Source organism: Aquila chrysaetos, chromosome 4 (assembly GCF_900496995.4).
Source record: "Aquila chrysaetos chrysaetos chromosome 4, bAquChr1.4, whole genome shotgun sequence".
NCBI classification, from domain to species: Eukaryota; Metazoa; Chordata; class Aves; order Accipitriformes; family Accipitridae; genus Aquila; species Aquila chrysaetos.
In genome coordinates this window covers 59,808,876-59,827,287 of record NC_044007.1, presented here as the reverse complement: position 1 = coordinate 59,827,287, position 18,412 = coordinate 59,808,876, and the positions used below count along the sequence as shown (strand labels likewise).

Sequence of the window (18,412 nt, the reverse complement as noted above, 5' to 3'; positions counted from 1 at the left end):
GATAAGGATGACACATCCGGAATGCTCGCCTGGATTGACTTGTTTAAGGAGAGATGGAGAAAATAAAAAAGTGCTTAATTCAATTTCCTCAATAAGAGGAGCTAAGAAAGAAGTCAGTCCATACGCAGGAGGCGTGCTTGCTGGGGGGACAGGAATTGAGTTGTCATTGGGACGGTGTGGTAATGAACTCTGAGAGCCTGTTTGCCTCCGATTCCTCTATTTTGCCAATTAAGAAATCAAACCTACAGAAGGTAAGACTGGAGGCTGTAATGTTTTCTCTAATTAATGACACATTTATCTTCTTAATAACAATATTAAAGGAAATCTATAATATAAGCTCTCAACATTGTCAGATCTAAAATTTCTTTGAATGTTAATAAAAGCTTTCCATTAAAATACAAGGTCTGATTGACCTGTAAGAAGGGAAGGAAAGTATGTATTCACAGTCCCATTTACTACATAATCCCAGACTTAGTCATGTTCATTTAGCATTATTCTAATATTGCTTAAACACTGAGCATGAACTCAGATGACCTCTTTTATGTTCTGAAAACAGAGATAAGAATTTTTTGCCATTTTTGTATAAGGAAAATACATGGAATTCAACTTTTGCATTTGTGACTGTGAGTTTTTAGTGTGATAGTATATGTTTACAGGCCAACAAAGAGATTCTGTAGGAGACCCTAAATGCTACAGAGAGTTTATAATGATTTGGAAAGACTGCTTTTTTTTTTTTTTTTTTAATTTATTTTAATACATAATTTTTCCTGCTCTACTTCAGGATGATGCAATGAAGGAATACCACACTCTGGAATACCAACAAGTAGGAGGAAGTTAGAGAGCCACACGCAGGGTCCTAAAATGAAACAGGAAAAGGAACATAGCTCTGGTTTTTATGTCTCAGGTAAATGATTGAATGATGTGACAGTGACACATCTCAGATATAAACCAAATATCTCATACCTGATACTATTTCATGGTGGAAGTTTCATCAAAAGAGTTTTAAACATTACTCACTTTCCAATTGAAAAGGTATTTTCCTAGAATTTTCAAAAGAGTTTCAATCTTGACTGGAGTTGTAGAAAGTATTTCAAAGACAGAAATATCTTTCTTTCAGGAGAATACTAGCATTGTGTTTTCAACCATTGAGTATTCCACTTGAAAGCAGATGCCTGGAAGAAGTCAGGTGATCAGAGGAGTATTGTTGTCTTCTTCACAGATCAGTCTTTGGTCTTGATCTATTTTAAATAAGAATGAGAAGGCGATATGGCAGCCATATTTGAAGTATGTATGTAGAGTAGGAAGATGAGGATTTCTCATGCCAGATCGTGAAAAAAGGTAAATATAAAATAGTAGACAATCATAGTTCTTGCTTAAAAGCAAAAATTAAACTTACTGAAAGTAAACCAAATAAAAAAGATTGTAAGGTGTACACAAGAATTTATCGTGAATGGACAGTTAAAACAATTTTAATAACATTTGAGATGTTACTAAATCCTGTTCCCCTCTCTGGTGGATCAGTATGAACATCCAAACATACACATATACAATGCTGATCCCTCCAGTATCTGGGCTTAGACACTCCATCTGCCCAGTGGTTGATCGGAGAGCCTCTACAGCAGACTCATTCTGGGGGCTTCACAGCCAGGCCATGAGGCTGATGGCTCCCCTGGGACAGCCCTTGGGAGGTGCTGGGGCTCTTTCTCTGAGTATGTTCCTGGGGTTTCCCCACCTGCCATCCTGCCTCTGTGCTCCTTGTGTTTGTGGAGAGAGGCCTTTTAATGGGCTCATCGATCTCCTCTGATGGCCACAGGAATAGCAGGGTCAGGCTATTATTTGGGTTCCCCCCGGCCATTGTTCCTCCGTGCTCCTGTGTGTGTGTTCTCTGGAGTCTTCTGCATGTAACCTAACAACAGTCTTTACTCAAGGAGTAACTTTTGGAATCAAAACCAGAAATCTTTATATATACAGAATCGTTACATCAAGTTTGTGTAGTTTTCTTGCTGGCGTACTCCAACAATCCAAATGGATTTGCTCTTGATTTATTCTTCAAAGAAAGGAAAGTACAAATTGTGCCATAATTTTTTTTTATTTATTTTTCACATTTATTAAGGAAAAATGAAGTTAGTTAGCATATATTTACTTATAGGTACTCTTACAGAAGTGGATTACGTGTGCGCACTATTTTTTGTTTTGCTGGATTTTTTTACTGTCTTCTGTCTAAATCAGAAGCCAATTGTGTTAGTTACACAAGTCTTTGCAGGTTATGGTACTACACAGAACTTAGACTGGAAATAATTTTAAGAACTTCTAAATATGGACATTATTTTTATCCATTGTAAAGTGCATTTTGTACTTAGCAATTATTAGTAACCAAGCTATAAAGCCTGAAAAGCAGGAAGCCAAGGGAGATGGCATTATATTGTACAAAATTCAAGTAATTTTGTAATCATATTTAGTTCTGTCTTTATCATTCTGCATAAACATCAAGAAGTTGTGCATTGTTCACCAGGAATTGTTTAAAGTATCCATACTCTAGCAATAGATAAATAGGTTATTTTTGAAACCCAGGTAAGAACATCAAATTTTAGATGAATTATCGAAAGAAATTGGCTGGAGCATAATGCATGCCTTTTACTGACCTGTTATTTCTCTTCATGGTTACTGGATGCACACAGACATGAATCAAAACACTTACAAATAAGATGTTTTTCTCTCTACCTGTACACAGAGAACTGCCTTTATGTCTCATTTTATTCTTCCTCAGTATAAAATGATTGATTGATTGCTCACAGCTTGCATGACTCCCTGCTGCCCTAGATCCATCTCTGCTCTTCACACTCCATACAGTTCTTGCATCATTGACTTTCTGCCAGCCATTTTGCTGCCAGTGCATGAACTGACATTTAATGATCTTTAGACGCAGTAATGTCACATTTATCACTCTTTATCGGTTGTGACAGACCTAAATTCAAATGCAAACATGAAATGCAGACTGAATCCAATCCAAACAGTGATATGTTTTTGAGTGGCATCCGTCAAGGCACGTTGAGAAAGAAGTGAAAAATGACCTGTTTCCTATTATTTTATAACTACAAATAACAGATCTTTAGCTCCACTCTAGAATATTTTTCCTTGTAGTTTTCAGGGAAACCCCATTTGTTTTCCAGAATGTCATATCTATTTGGATATTTGAATGTTACTGAATTTTCAGTATTCCCAGAATTTACATTTTCAATTTAATCCAATCCCAACTTTACATGAAAAAACGCAGGAGCACATTGATTCCTATGATCGCTCTACCTTCATCTGCTACACAAGGAACAGTTTCTCCCTTCTGAACTTCAGCATTGGAATCCTGACACAGCTACTTTTATTGCAAGTGCCAAAGAATAAGACAGATTTAGTCTGCTTTTATCCTTCTTCCTCCCTAGCTAGCACCTAAAATTTTCCAGAAGCAAATGCTCTCCCAGAGGACCTTCACATTTCTTTGCATGTGGTCCTGATCAGTGCCGTTTACTAACACACCTTTAGTAGCTGGGCACCACTTTCTAGTTATTACCGTGCTTTTCAAGGAATAGATGCAGACTTCAGGGCCACAGATATGACAGTAAATATCTGTGTCCATTGTTCAGCAATTAGAGGAGAAATAAGAGAATTAAGCCACAGAGAAAAAAGATATTTGCTTACTTGGTTTAAATGTCTTCTGTGTTTTCTCCTGCCCTGGAGAAGGTCAACCATTGAAAATTTCTAAAGAAAATGTGATGATTAAGGGATCATGACTCATGCGGGAGATGCAGCCAGCAGCGCTGCTGTATGTCTCAGCATCTTCTATGGCTTCGTGATACTATGCATCAGTATAACATTTCTGTTACACTGAGCTCACTGACTGAAATCAGATCTTACCGAGACTTTTGCAGACTTGTCCTTCATCTCAGATTGCGAGATGACATTAGTGGCAGTAAAATTACTGTTAGTTTATAGGGTAGTCACTAGTTTTCAGATATAATTGATCACCATTGAGTGGGAGTGGGAATTCATGCTTTCCAGATGTATTTTGTGGATTTTCCACAGAACCATAGTAGGTTGCATTTGATCTCCAGCATGCTGGTATAACTAATGCATTGTCTGTTAGGAAGAGCATTAATACTATATTTCAGTAAGAATTGTCCTCAAGCTATACATATTTTACCAAAACATGACTGATTTTAAAAGAAAATATCATAAAGTAAAATAAAAGTGGGTTATGGATTAGTAAGAAGATGCATTTGTGGCTGGGTCAAAGCTGGATCTTCTGAGACAGGAAAGCTGTTTGCCATCTGTCTGCTTCTTTAATCTCAAAATTAAAGCACCTTTTGATAGAATTTAGAGCTATTTATTCTTTTGTCCATTTTGCAGTGTACCTACCACACTGCAGAAGCACTGGTTAAAATAGTTTTCATTCTACTCTTTATGTCAAAGACAACTGCATTTAAATTTATTTTTATGTAGATGTCAGAGCTGATGCAGCCTGCACTTCAGAGAAATGGATGCTGCCTGAGATCACTAGTTCTATTTGTAGTATTTTAGCTAGAACATATCTAGAAGCTCTTTGGCACTTTGTTTGCCAAAGGGCAGGCTGCCATCAATTAATTATAAACTATATTTTGATACATTTTAAGGAAGCTGTCTAAAAAATATATTTTTAACAAAAGCAAAAGTGACAGTTCTTACCTGCAGAGAATAAAAGAATGTTTTAAGACTGAGCTTTTATTGAAAATCTCCGATAACTAGTTCCCAAACATACTTTGGTGAAGAGAGGTAGAAAGCAATAGATACAGTGGTAGTTAGCCAACACAGAAAATGTAATGTATGTACCCTAGTGTCTATGTACAGATGTTAGTAATTATCATAGCACTAGATATGATCGAAATCTGGATTGTGTTGTTTTATTATTGTTTACCACTACAGGTCATCTTTACTAAGCTGTTAATTGAATACATTCTGTGATAAGATGACTCAGTAAAAACAAACTTTCTTGCAGTGAATGGAAAGAAAAAAAAAAATGAAGTAGTCTGTTTCAAACCTCAAAGAAATCTGTGAGAAATTGCCAATGTAATTCTATGGGCCAGGCATCAAAACTTGGTGTAACAAGTTCTCCCACACAATGCATGAACGTCAATGAGAAAAGCTCAGGGTTGAACCCAAGCTTGGGCACTCCTACTCTATGCCCAGAATAGATCAGATAAGAAAGCATCATTTTAAAGTATCTCTTACTAGTGCAGGTTTGATTCAAAAGTGTCCCACTTAGTGTATCAACATCTTGTTCCACTTGCCCTTTTACTTCCTTCTCCTGCTGCCTAGAACCTACTCAGTGCTTTTCAGCTTTCATTCTTTCATCTTCATATATACCACAATATTTATTCCACCTACTTTTATCCTTACTTGGCTGGGTTGGAAATTTTCAAAGGGAGGAAATGCCTTCACCGCTCTTCTGTGCAGTGAAAATCTCTGCAGTTTTCCTCCCAGTTGTTACATAGATAGTGAGGGGGAGAAAACAAGGCATGCTTTTCCACAGACTAGTTTTACTAACCAGAGTCGCTGTCTCTAATCGTTATCAATCCCTTAAAGTCCATAGTTTGAATAGCAAACAGCCATCAGCTTTGACTTCTACTGAGGTGTTAACCCTTGCTTTTCTAACATTCTGGCAATTCCTATGGGTTTAGGTATTATCCACCTGTGACTTGTTTTCTAAAAAATTTTTCTTCTTGCATGGTTGGGAAGAAAGTATAGCATCCTGGAAGCAGTTGAAATTTATCAAGAAACAGCTGAGTTTGGCACAAAAGGTGACCTCTTAAGACATCATTGCCCTGTGAAAAAAACTATTTGAGGTTGTCCATAGAAAAGAAAAGTTATGGGTTGGCCTAGAGGCCAACCAAATTATACTCAATTTCCCTTATTGTTTAAGGTTGGCTGGCACATCTGTTATAAAATCTTCATTTTTCCAAACCTTGGAATTTTTACTTGAACATTTGCGTATCACTTGAGCAGCACTCGTTTTCCCCAGTTCTTCATTTGGAAATCAGGGTGTTCATATGATCCTGACCAAGACCATCTGTAGAACAGGTCTGAAGACCAGGAAGTTAGAGAAAACTAACTTTTTTTTCTGGGAGTTAGAGAAACCAAAGGAGATAGCTGTGTCATTTCTTGAGAGTTCACAAGTTTCCACGTATCAACTTCTTCTATCAGAACTAAACAGATATTAAAAGGAGCTTACTTTCTCAACCTAGAAATAGCTTATTTAGGCTAATGATTAATGTGGATATAGAAGCCTTTCACAGTACCCCAGTACAGGTACAACTGATGTTGCCCTTACTGTCCGGTTTGGTAGAATACTTTACTTTCCACATCAGTCAGTGCAAGTCTGTTTCACAGTCTCTTCATTCATTTTTTCAATGCCTGTTGGTAATAATATTTGCTACTGATCATCATAAATAGCAGGATCTTTTGTCCTGGCTGATTGTGAAGTCCTGATGCATAGAACAACTTCAAAGATGGGCTTCTAATATTTCCATTCATTTTTTCTACCTGCAGTGACACTAGTGTGTTATAAGACCACGGAAAAAAACCAAAAGAGCCCAAATAATGTCACTGCAGACCTCAGATTTAGCCATGAAGCTCAAACTTCCAGAAAGGTAATGGGGTCTCCTTTTCAGTACTTTTGAAGAAAATGTGTCTGTAATGTAGAATCCATTAAAAAAGATGTATAGAGAGAGACCTTTATCAAAAGCAAGCAGAATCCAATTCTGGAAAGCATTTCTGTAATCACTGCTCTGACAGCCCTGATGGCTTTTGGATTTACCCATTCTCCTCTGTTTATATAATAGAGCTAGAGTGAGACAAGATGCTAACTGAGTTAAAGCTAACTACAGTTGACATCACTCATGACACTTAATTCTGGTGACTTTTTTTTTCTCATAATGACTAAGTCATTAAAATATTCTTCTTCAAAATGTGAGGTTTTTTCCCTCTGTGCCCTTTTAACATATTTCAGTATAATCCTTGAGGAAAGAAGTTGGTTCAAAATGATGGTTTTGAGGTTGCTCATAAATCTATGAAATGTTCCACTCTGTTCAAACTTGTTTCCTGTATCTCCTCTCCCTGCTGCTCTCTGCCCTACCAGGTGAAAAAAAACCCAACACCCCCCCCCCCCCCAAACCACAAAACAAAACAACAATGCACACAAAATATTACAATCAAGCCTGAATATTTATTCTCACCATAAAAAGATATGCTTGTTAATATATCACTGGATTTTAAACCATAAATGCTGGAAGTCACTAATGTCAACACTGTGTTAACCCCTGCAAGTAGTTAGGTGACTGATGGACTGTGATTTGGAGGGCTAGATGACTACTATGAGAATGTGCTTACATTCACAGTGATTTACACTGGGGTATCCTCTAGAGATCTCCCTTCTTACTTTCCCCTTTCTGTCAGGGCATGGCATCCTGTTATACAAAACCACTTTTTTTTTGGAAAGACTAATACATTGATCCACTGACCTAAATACTGGAAGTCCTATTTCATTACATAGGAGTCTTCTAAAAAGTGATTATATATATTTTATGGCGCTGTAGCATTCTGTGTCTGAGGCATTTTGTGATTATTTAGTAAGCTTTAAAATATGTTTCTGTTGGTTTTCGAGGGTCACCCAGTATATTGTTTTCAAGCTGGATTAAATCTTGTTGATTTTAACTGAGGTGTGTAGAAACTTGATATGCATAGAGAATTAGACTTAAAGTCACAATATATTTTTCCTACAAAAATGATTAAAATCTTTGCTTAATTATATTACTTGTTTTAAGACAAATAATTCTTGATGTGTTTTCTAATGAGGGGGACTTAAGATAACCACAAGAGATAATGTACAATTTCTGACCTCAAAGATACCAACCTCATTTCTTATTTTGTGTGTATTTTGGACGGATGTTTTTCCCCTCATTTATTATCCCTTAGGCAATAACCCTTTACCATGCTTACATATGCCAGATGTCTAAAGCCTCTCTGCTGGATGTAAACATTTTCTGAAGACAAAAATCAACAGCTCATTACCATACTGTGAACTTTAGTTAAAAGTGAAGTCTTAAAGTCAGCGCAAAGATGACTATATTCTACTTCCTTCTGGAGAATGAGTGTGCATAAATTCTCTCTTTTTCATTTAAGATCTTACGTTTCAATTTTGCATATTGGAAGCACTTTACCTTCACTGAAGTGAGCCCTTAAATGTACACCAAATTCGTATTTTTAAGTATATTGGTGTTGAAATGTTTGGGAATTGATGTTTTAGTGACATGAAAAGGATTATTTTTTCCATTGGACTTACCTAATCCAGTTGTGTAGTGGTGTTTTGGTTTTTGGTTTTGTTTGGTTTTTTTCCAAAAGAAATACCACCTATCAACTTTACATATATGTGAAAGTGGTATTAAAATCTATGTGTATATATATTTTTACATATATACATACCTATACACATGCATACATATATATACACACATATGTACACATACATACACAGATATATAGCTATGTGTATAACTATGTAAATATATAAATGATAAAAACATGTATAAACTATTATACTACTGCATATTACAGCTATATATGTAACCTATATGTATACACATATGTATACACAAATATGCACATCATCTTTAATACTTGTTACAGCTGCATAGTGTGTTGACAGTGTAAAAGAATACATGTGATGGGTTAAACTCCCTGATGCCTTTGGTCACAATACCAGAAGAGAGGGCAAAAATTTTTTATCTCTTTGTTCGATGTCTCTAGTTACAATCTGACACAGGCATCCAAGGTGGCACAGTGAAGTTTTGTCTGTTGGTTGCATTTGTTCTTGTTATCATTTAAGCCTGTATTTTCAGGAGTGTTCCTTAATTCTGGCCACCAAATTGAAAGCCTGATTTGAAAAATTGTTCAGCCCTTAGCACCCATGTTCAGTTTAAGCCAAAGTGCTTCTCAAAATTCCATCTGCACAGTCTGAGATTCAGCATTTGCCCATCAAAACACCCAGTTAGGACACAGAGCAGAAAATGTGGATGTTCAGACACTGCTATGGGCCATTCAGCATTGCACTCATAAAAAAAATTGATGCTACCTTAAAGACCATAGCTCAGTCTTCAAGGTTTTCATTTTGGCATCTTATCATGCCTTATGTTTGACATCACTAAATGAAACATGATAATATTAAGATATATGATATGATAACATTAAGACAGTATCCTAACATCTGGTAAGGACTGTTCCTATAAAACTGCAATGACAGGGCCCAGTAAAGCATTCTAAGGCAGAAAAGTTTTTGGTTCCACTTCTGCTTTGTTTTTCTTAACTCTTTTTAGAATTATATAAGAGCTAAGCTGTTTGTTTAATAATAGTTCAAAGCTTGCTTTTTAATGCCAGTATCCCTCATGCAATTATTTTAAAATAGCAGATTGGCAATGTCTAGTTTGGGCACTGTTCATATCTCATCACTTCTGCGAAGTTTTGATGCTTTCTTGGAATCACAGTGCTAAAGCTAAATGACTTAACAGCTAGTGAAGAACAAACAAAATTAAGTTACATGGCTGATGCCTGGCAGCATGCAAAATTATCTGTAGGGTGGCTACTACTAAACTGGAAACAGGATAGTAATGGAGCACCTGGGAAAAGAGTCTTGAGGTTGAAGAATAAATGTGTCGCGCCTGTTGGCTCACAGTTATATGGCTTATCTGAATGTTTTTTTTCTTAAAGCTGGGTTTCGTGAGGGCCCAGTTTTGTCTTTCTCTGCTTGACCATCTCTATTCTTATATTACACATGCCAACTACTTCTGCAGTGGAAAACAATGACTAATCTGGTTGAAAAGGGAGTCATTGAATGCTCACACCTATGCTGACACAAAAAATGGATTTACAATTTTTCACTTAGCCTTACGAAGAGAGGAAAACAAATTTAGCTTTCATATTGGGATTTTGTTTGTTTGTTTTCCAGCTGGCTCCTCACAGATCCACTTTATTCTGACCATGCAGGAGCACAGAATCATATATCTTAAGGCTTAAGTCCAGACTTGGGAGTCCTTGCCCTATTCTGCCACTAGGGAGTGTGCCCTACAGGAGGCAAACTTTATGTTTGCAGGATCTGACTATAATGTGCATCCCCACCTGAAGTACAGAGCAGCTGCTTTGTTTCACTACCCTAAGCACCGAGCACAGGTCAGTGCAGGGAACAGATCCAGCAGCTTGCCTGTGCAGGGGCTTCAGGAGGCCCGTGGGCTTCTCCCACAGGAGAAAGGTCTGTGGTTTTACCATTCAAAAGCATGAAACACTGGCAGCAGGGAAACACCTGGAGTGCTTATGTGAGTCTGCCACTCAGCAAGACTTGATAGGTCTGCTGCTATGCCCAGCAAGGAGGAAAGGGAACAGTGAGATGAACTGCAGTGCAGAGGACAGGCTTGCTAATCACCCTTGCTGGTGGCAGGAGGATGTGAGGAGAAGAGGCGGTGAGAGAGACCAAAAATGTCAGGAACTTGTTGGCCTGGTGGGAAGAAGGACTGGAGTTGCTGAGTGTATGACACCAGAGAGGGGGAAGGTAGAGAACGTGCCAACCTGCATAACTGTAGCAACTCAGGAGACTGTTTCACTCACGCAGTTAACACATGAAAGCCAATCAGTGCCTACACATTTAAAAGCAAAGAAAATGTAAGTGGTCAAGCTAGTTTTCAACACACAGGTTTACCACAGGTCATTCCAGTTTGGGCTCCTGCTTGCTCTTTCTCTCAGAGATAGAGTGTGTGCGGAGGTATGAGCCTTTCCTTTCTTTTTTTTTTTTTTTTTTGTTCTTTTTTTTGATGAGCTTTAAGAATCATTCTGCAACATTTCATAAGGCTATCCTTTCTGTGGGGAAAAAAATCATTTGCATATTCAAACCTTTAAAATGTCATCTCTTCCTTACAGCACATCTAATCAATGTCACCTGCAGAACAGGACACCCAAGGCTCCTGTAAGGGCCAAACTCTATTTGCCAGCTGGACAATCCAAGTAATGCCCTTTATGACAGTATTCACAAGGTTCAGAACACAGTAGCTTTGGTAATTATGAGACAACTTCAGTAAAGAAGTGCAGACAGGTCACAGATTGCAGAGTGACAATGACAATTCAGCTGGAACAAACAGTAATCTCTAAGGTGCTTCAGTTCCTGCCACTCTCAATGAAGTTCTTTACTCAAAGTAAAATAAACCATAACCTATTCCTCTGAGCACAGGGCATTGTGTTCCCTGTCCTTTTGAAATGCAGACAGTCACTTTTTTGTTCACATGGTTTTGTGGAGAATAAAAGAGGCATACTGGATTTGTTCAGACATCCTTGTCATTCATGGGTTGTAGCAAACATTATGAATATAGGGAACAGGGAAGAGGAATCAGTATGAGGCCAAAAGCAAACCATGGGGCATGCAGAAAATGAAAATGGCAGAGGGAATAGGAAAGAAAACTGTGGTAAGAGGATAGGAGATCAGAGAGCTAGATTATAGGATGAAGGAAGATTATGAAGCAGAGAAGTTCAGGTGGCAAGAGATTTGTGAGGAGTAGCTCAGGAACATGGGAATGAATGAAAAAGAGTAAAAATATACTACGAAGAAGAAATGGTAGCTCTCTGAATTTAGGATTTCTTTACTTCTGAAACATTTAGAACAAAATATTCCACGAGACTTTCTGTTCATTTGTGAGACACCTTTTAATGTTAGTCTGCCAAATCCTTATGTAGCACAAACCCACAAGAATTGATCAAAGCACATGAAGAGGTGGGACATCTTTCTGGCAAAGATTTTTTTATGACCGTAAGGCTTTCAGCTAAATATCTTTATATGAATTAGTGATGTAATATTATTATACTGTCATTGACTTTAGTTAGTTAGTTAGTTAGTTAAACTGCCAATGGCTCCAGGAAAGGTTTCAGATGCAGATTTTCAGAGATGAGTTTCAGCTACTATTTATGTTCCAGAGTTTCAACTACTATTTACATTCCAGAGTTCCTCTGTGACACCAGAAAGCCACATAATGACAGGTTTTTGAAACTTATGTCTGCGACTAATGATCTAACTAATGTTATTTTTTAAAGCATCTACACATTTAATTTCCACTGAGTTCTAATGATTGAAATATCTTTGAGTTGCATGTCTAGCTGTCACCTGCTTTTGACAAATCTCACATTTTTATCTTTAAACACCTTAGTGTCTTTAAAAATCTGTCTTTTAGTTTTGTGGTGCATTGTCTTTTTTCTAAAGGAGGAATAATAGCAGTTATCTACCTCTCAAAGGTATTGAGAGATTGCAAAGAACTTGAGGACATATTTTGCTGAAAGTTTTTATGCATCTCTTCCTCCATGAAATTAAGTGGAGTGCTTAAATGCCTTTGCAATCTTTCTGTACAAAATTAAACCATACACAAACCATGGAGAGATTTGTTTGTTTGTTTGTTTGTTTGTTTAAGAGCCGTCCTAGCTGCTATGTAGCCAGTTCTACTGCTTTTGGAGCCAATAGCATAACTTCCTTTAGGCCTCAGTACAAGGAACATTGGGAACACAGACTGCTTCCGATTTAATTGATTTAACTATCAGTTTCTCGCTGTGACCAAACAAATCTTCATAGCAAACATGGGGCTCAGACATTGTTTTTTCCCTTCTCTTCTGATTTTCCTCAGTGGTACAATAGCTTACCGTCTATCCCTGCCACTCTCCCCTCTATCATTTCTTGGCTGGAAACCATTGAACTCTTTAACATGTTCACTCTGCCACTATCTCTCATTGACATCTTGCTGATAACCTTGTCAGTGAGTATTGACAGGCTCAACCACCATATATTATTTAGTAGTCACTGAGTTAATCGAGGTTTTTTTACTGTTCAAACAGCCTCTACTATAATGGGGAAAGGAAAACCACATTGCTTACTATTGCTTGGGATGGCATTAACCCGTTTTTTGTTACTTAAAGAGGGTGACACATTATTGTCCCCTGGCATTTATGCCATGTAACAGTTGCAGGCTGCAGCATTGAATGGAATACTGACTCCCTAGTATTCTGCTAAAGCAACAGTAGTAGTAATACAGGGCATTCACAATTCTTATGAATTACTTCGTTCTGGAGATGGTTTAAAGAAAGGATAATACTTTATTTTGTCATGATATCCAGATTCAAGTCTCCTTTCTCATTGTGACTTCTTAAATAAGAACCTCCATATATGTGTATTGGAATTCAGTCTAGGAGATAAAGTGCTTGAGCACCACCATTAATACTTGTTCTTGGATCTCACCTAGATAATGAAGCAGAATCAGACCTCTGCAGCACCACCAGGAGATACAAAGCCATAAAGCAGTGATGCACACAAAGCATGTTGTGATTAGCAAGCTGGTCATCTTGCCTAGCAGAATCAGGTACCATAGCTCCCCAGAGGAGTTCAGACCCTCCAATCTGAATGCACTCTAATATTTTTTCTCTACTGTTTGATATTCATTTATCAATGTCACTTCTTGAGCTGATTATATTTAAACACTTTTTCTGGGTCAGAATCACATCTGAAATGTATTTAAACAAGACAGTGACACATTTGGGATATCTGTATATCATTGTTACTTGTCTTGCCCATGAATTAATACCCTGGGATATAATTCAGAAAGTGCTGTAGACCTGCAGTAACTGTTGTTTCTGCTGTAAGAAATAGTCCATTTGCCACTGACCTCTCTGCCAGCACAAGAATTTGTCCAGCTGTGTGATGAACTGGGTAGAGTGACTGACCACCAATCACTCTGAAAATTGGGGCCGGGAGGGGAGATGAAGACAGCCTAGCTCAAGCAGCTCTGCTGCCTGTTTGTTGAACCTTACTATCACTCCACGGCATGGAGACTTTGGGTAGTAAGTAGTAAAGATACAGTGGAACATTTCACAGGGGAATATTGACCTTGTTGTTTTAGTGGAATTACAACACTGAAATTGTGTTCTACTTACTTAGAATTTTACCTGCAGCTTGCCTCTACAGGAACTACTCTTCATCTTCCTTACACTACCGAGTAATTAGTACATTTGATTGGAATGCAAAATTCTGTTGCTTATGTATAATAAATGTGTATATATATGTATTCCTATGTATTTTTTATATATATATAGATGTATGAATAGTACAGGACACATGAGGATCCTTTTCTGTTCAAATGTGTTACATATAAATGTAAGCTGTTCGTCATCTTTACTTTCACAGACAATAATTATTAATATGACAGTTACCCAAGAAAAACAATTGTAATCTCTCTAGCTTTATATTTTCCCATCACAGTTCTTTAAGTACTTGTCAAGTTACAGGAAAGTGTTACATTTTTATTTTCTGTTATTTGTAGTGGGGAAACCAATTAGAGTAAAATAAGAATATTTTCTTAAGGTAAAAATAATGAGTCCAAGACTAATAAAACTCACATAGTAAAACATGGATACAGAGTACAGAGAAATTTGTGGGTGAGATAATAAGTTTACATCCCCGAAGTGCCATTTAGCATCAGAAGGCTTTAAAAAAATATATTTTCCTGGTTCTGGGAGTAAATGAGTAAAATTAAAGCAATCTTGGACCAACACCAGAATTTAAATTGCAATGTGTTTCATGTTTCCCCCTTCTTCTGCCTCCCTCCCTGCCTAAGCTCCATTATTACGGCATTCAAGCTGTTATGTTCTTACATCATATATCATCACCAAGAAAACTAATTTCAGAATCACAACATGTTTGCAACTCTCTGAAGATAGTTCTTGCTGGTGATGATGAATGGATTGTAGAAACACAGAGTCACCCCATGGTCTAGGAACCCTTAGACCTAAGAGAAAAATAAAGCATTAGTTAATGTTCAGACTAGTTCCCTATGCCATCAAACATTTCTAGGTAGGAGAAACAATGCTGGTTTTCCCCTTGCTGCTTCCCACTCCACTTAAATGAGGTGACATCCTACTGCAGGTCTTCTCTAGACGTTATAAGGGCTCAATCAGACTTCAAGACTGTTAGAGAAAGTTAAATCAACTGTTTAATTATTTTGTTGTTACCTCAGTTGGGTCTAGAGTGTGTTTTACTTCAATACATTTATGGAACATAGTCAAATCTGAGCATGACTTCAGTTCCTCATATACAAACATTTCAGGCAGAAAGCTGAGGATGTTTATCTTGCAAAATGCGATAATCAGTTGTTGGAACCAAACTTCTGATGCACAAACAAAAAGTTTAAATACAGGTTTGAGGCTTTAAAAATGAAAAGAAGCCATGTCCCAAGCCTTTTGTAATGTTAAGTATAAATATAAGGAATTCTAACCTTGTGTATTGTACACCTTGTCACCTTGTACAACATTCACTTACATATTTCAGATTGTGCCTCTGCCTAAAAAGGAAGAGATTTCAAGGTATTTAGGCAGAATTTATTGATTTTCTATAAAGACCATGGAAATGAGGTGCTTAAGCGAACTGAAATCACTGATTAATTATCTTTCTTGTTGTGGAACAATCACTTTTTCTGTGATAGAATTGTCTAGTAGGTATATGAGAAGTAGCACAACCGTATCAATGCAGGGTGTATCTTTCACCCTATGAAAACTTTCACCTTTCTTGTAAGAGGATGAAATCAGTATGTTTACTTAGAAAATCAGTGTAGTAGAACACTCAGTTTTTCATCTTGCTTCCAAACTATGCTAATGTGCTTCCTGATACCACATTTTATTGTTTCTCTGAACTACACTGCAACACAGTTGCACCTATTTATAAGGAGAGATACATTATGCAAATATATATAGGCAACGTTTTTTCCCCCCAAAGAACAACAAAACTAGAAGGTACAAGCACCTTTTTTTCTTCTGCCTTGAGCAGTGTTTCAGTAATAAAAAGGCATGGTAAAAGGCATGAGATTGTGTTATTTTCCTCAAAGTCTGGGGAAAAAAAATCTCTAAAGAGAGTCTTTTTTTACATGTATATATATATCTTTATTTTTTTTCCTAATTCTAAGCTGGCTTTCTAGGTGATATTTTTATTTAAGATTAAGTGCATTGTGCCATCCCCAGGGACAATTTAGCTACAAAGAAATGTTTCCGTGCTAAGCATTCAGGCTTTGAGTTAAACTTACAGATATCACTTTATTTAAATAGTCATATGGCAAGATAAAATTATTTTCATGTGCTTATGAGTCGGGCCAGCTGAAAGATGAAGAGGAAGGCTACATTGTATTTAAATCCAGTATATAAAGTAACCCACTATAGTAGCTGTAAATAATTAATCAGAGAAATGATAACTCATCCTCATGGAAAATCAGTTCTTGTTGTTCTTAGCATTTAAAGGAAATTAATTCTTTGTCTCGAATGAGCCCTTCAACAAATTGTAAGAAAAAAGATTAATCTGATGGGCATTCTTGTCTTCATTTCCCTGAAGATGAAACTGAGAAATGGAAAAGATAACTAAACAATTTTGTCTAATCTTAGGATTTGATGCTTAGTTGGTATAAATCAGGATAACTGCCCTGCTCCTCTAACGAATATTGGTATCAACATTGAATGGTCAGGGATGCAAGAAGTCACGTTTTCTTCCCATTTTTCTCCCTGATTCAAACTGTTTTGAAACAGACTGTTTAAAGCCTTAACATACCATTAAAGCCATTTGGGGGGAGCCAGAAGGATTCAGTATGAAGTGCAAGAGGTCTACTTGCACAGAGCCATTTTCTGAATGAAAACATTAGATTTTAAGAAAAGTAAATACAGAATCTAATTAATTGTTATTTTTCTTGCTAGTCACATCAAATGGAGCAAGCCTCTGAAGGTTTTATTGTCTAAGCTAGTGATTGTGCAAATACTTGACTTCAAAGAGTGTCTTCATCCATGGAAGGAGCACCATGGAGGCAGTTACTAAGCAAACCTGTAAAGTCGTCATTATTATAAATCATTTGTAGGATCAAGACCAGCACTATATGAGTGGAAAGAAAAAATGCCTATTGGGTTATTATTTTTTATTTCTATACTCCTCCAGTAACAATTTATACAAGCTCAAATATACCAGGGAGCGGAGACTGAGTGGTAGTAACCAGTGGCTGTAGCTATATAGTTGTTATTGCATAAAGGTGCTTGAATCTGCTAGGCATGGAGGTCCCTTTCAGTATCCTTAGCCTCATTAACAGAAGCTGGGATGGTAGCCATCCCATTAGAAAAAATACTGTATAGAACAGCAAAGACTTCAGATTTATTAAATTGTCTTTTGATTTAATACATGTTCACCTTGTTTTAATATCGTCATTTGACAGATGGATTTTATCTCTGGGATCATTTTCCCACCTAAACTGCCATTCAAAGCATGCATTTCATATGTACTCTCAAAAGTCTCTTCTACAGTGGCAGGCATTAGCATCCATGCTTACTACAGAATTTACTAACCGCTTTCAGATATTGTGCATTATCGCCACATCTCCTCTGTGTGCATGTGTGTAGCTATATATGCATATGTATATATATACACACACATACACATATGTGTCTCCTATATGTATATATATTTGTGCATCTCCTGTACTGGCTTTCAGATGGTAACATACGAGCAGAAACTAACTCTTTAAGAAGGCTGTACTCCTTGAAAAATCTAACTGAAACCAAATTATCTGTAACACCAATCCCTCTTCTAATATCAGAATGCTTTCATTTTTATATTTGTTAATTCATTGGTTGTTAGATTAATGTCCTGGTTTCAGCTGGAATAGAGTTAACTGTCTTCCTAGTAGCTGGTACGGTGCTATGTTTTGAGTTCAGTATGAGAAGAATGTTGATAACACCGATGTTTTCAGTTGCTGCTAGTAGTGTTTAGACTAATGTCAAGGATTTTTCAGCTTCTCATGCCCAGCCAGCGAGAAAGCTGGAGGGGCACAGGAAGTTGGCACAGGACACAGCCAGGGCACCTGACCCAAACTGGCCAACAGGGTATTCCATACCGTGTGATGTCCCATTTAGTATAGGAACTGGGAAGTGGGGGCGGGGAATCGCTGCTCGGGGACTAGCTGGGTGCCGGTCGGTGGGTGGTGAGCAATTACACTGCGCATCATTTGTACATTCCAATCCTTTCATTATTGCTGTTGTCATTTTATTAGTGTTATCATTATCATTATTCGTTTCTTCTTTTCTGTTCTATTAAACTGTTCTTATCTCAACCCGTGGATTTGCTTCTTTTCCCGATTTTCTCCCCCATCCCACTGGGTGGGGGGGAGTGAGTGAGCGGCTGCGTGGTGCTTAGTTGCTGGCTGGGGTTAAACCACGACAATTAACATTCATCATAGCTATGTATTTCAGTAACTTTTCATTACTGACTGATATTTTGTCATCAGCAGCTCCAAATATC

At 37.3% G+C, this 18,412-nt stretch overlaps 1 long non-coding RNA gene across 1 annotated transcript; it reads left to right on the top strand.

Annotated features, from left to right (window-relative positions):
• Positions 1-13: 13 nt before the first annotated feature.
• Positions 14-17,809, top strand: LOC115340847. Its single transcript, XR_005932300.1, has 5 exons — positions 14-251; positions 782-904; positions 1,220-1,338; positions 13,341-13,457; positions 16,825-17,809. It is a non-coding gene; the product is annotated as an uncharacterized LOC115340847 (long non-coding RNA).
• The last annotated feature ends 603 nt before the right edge of the window (positions 17,810-18,412 follow it).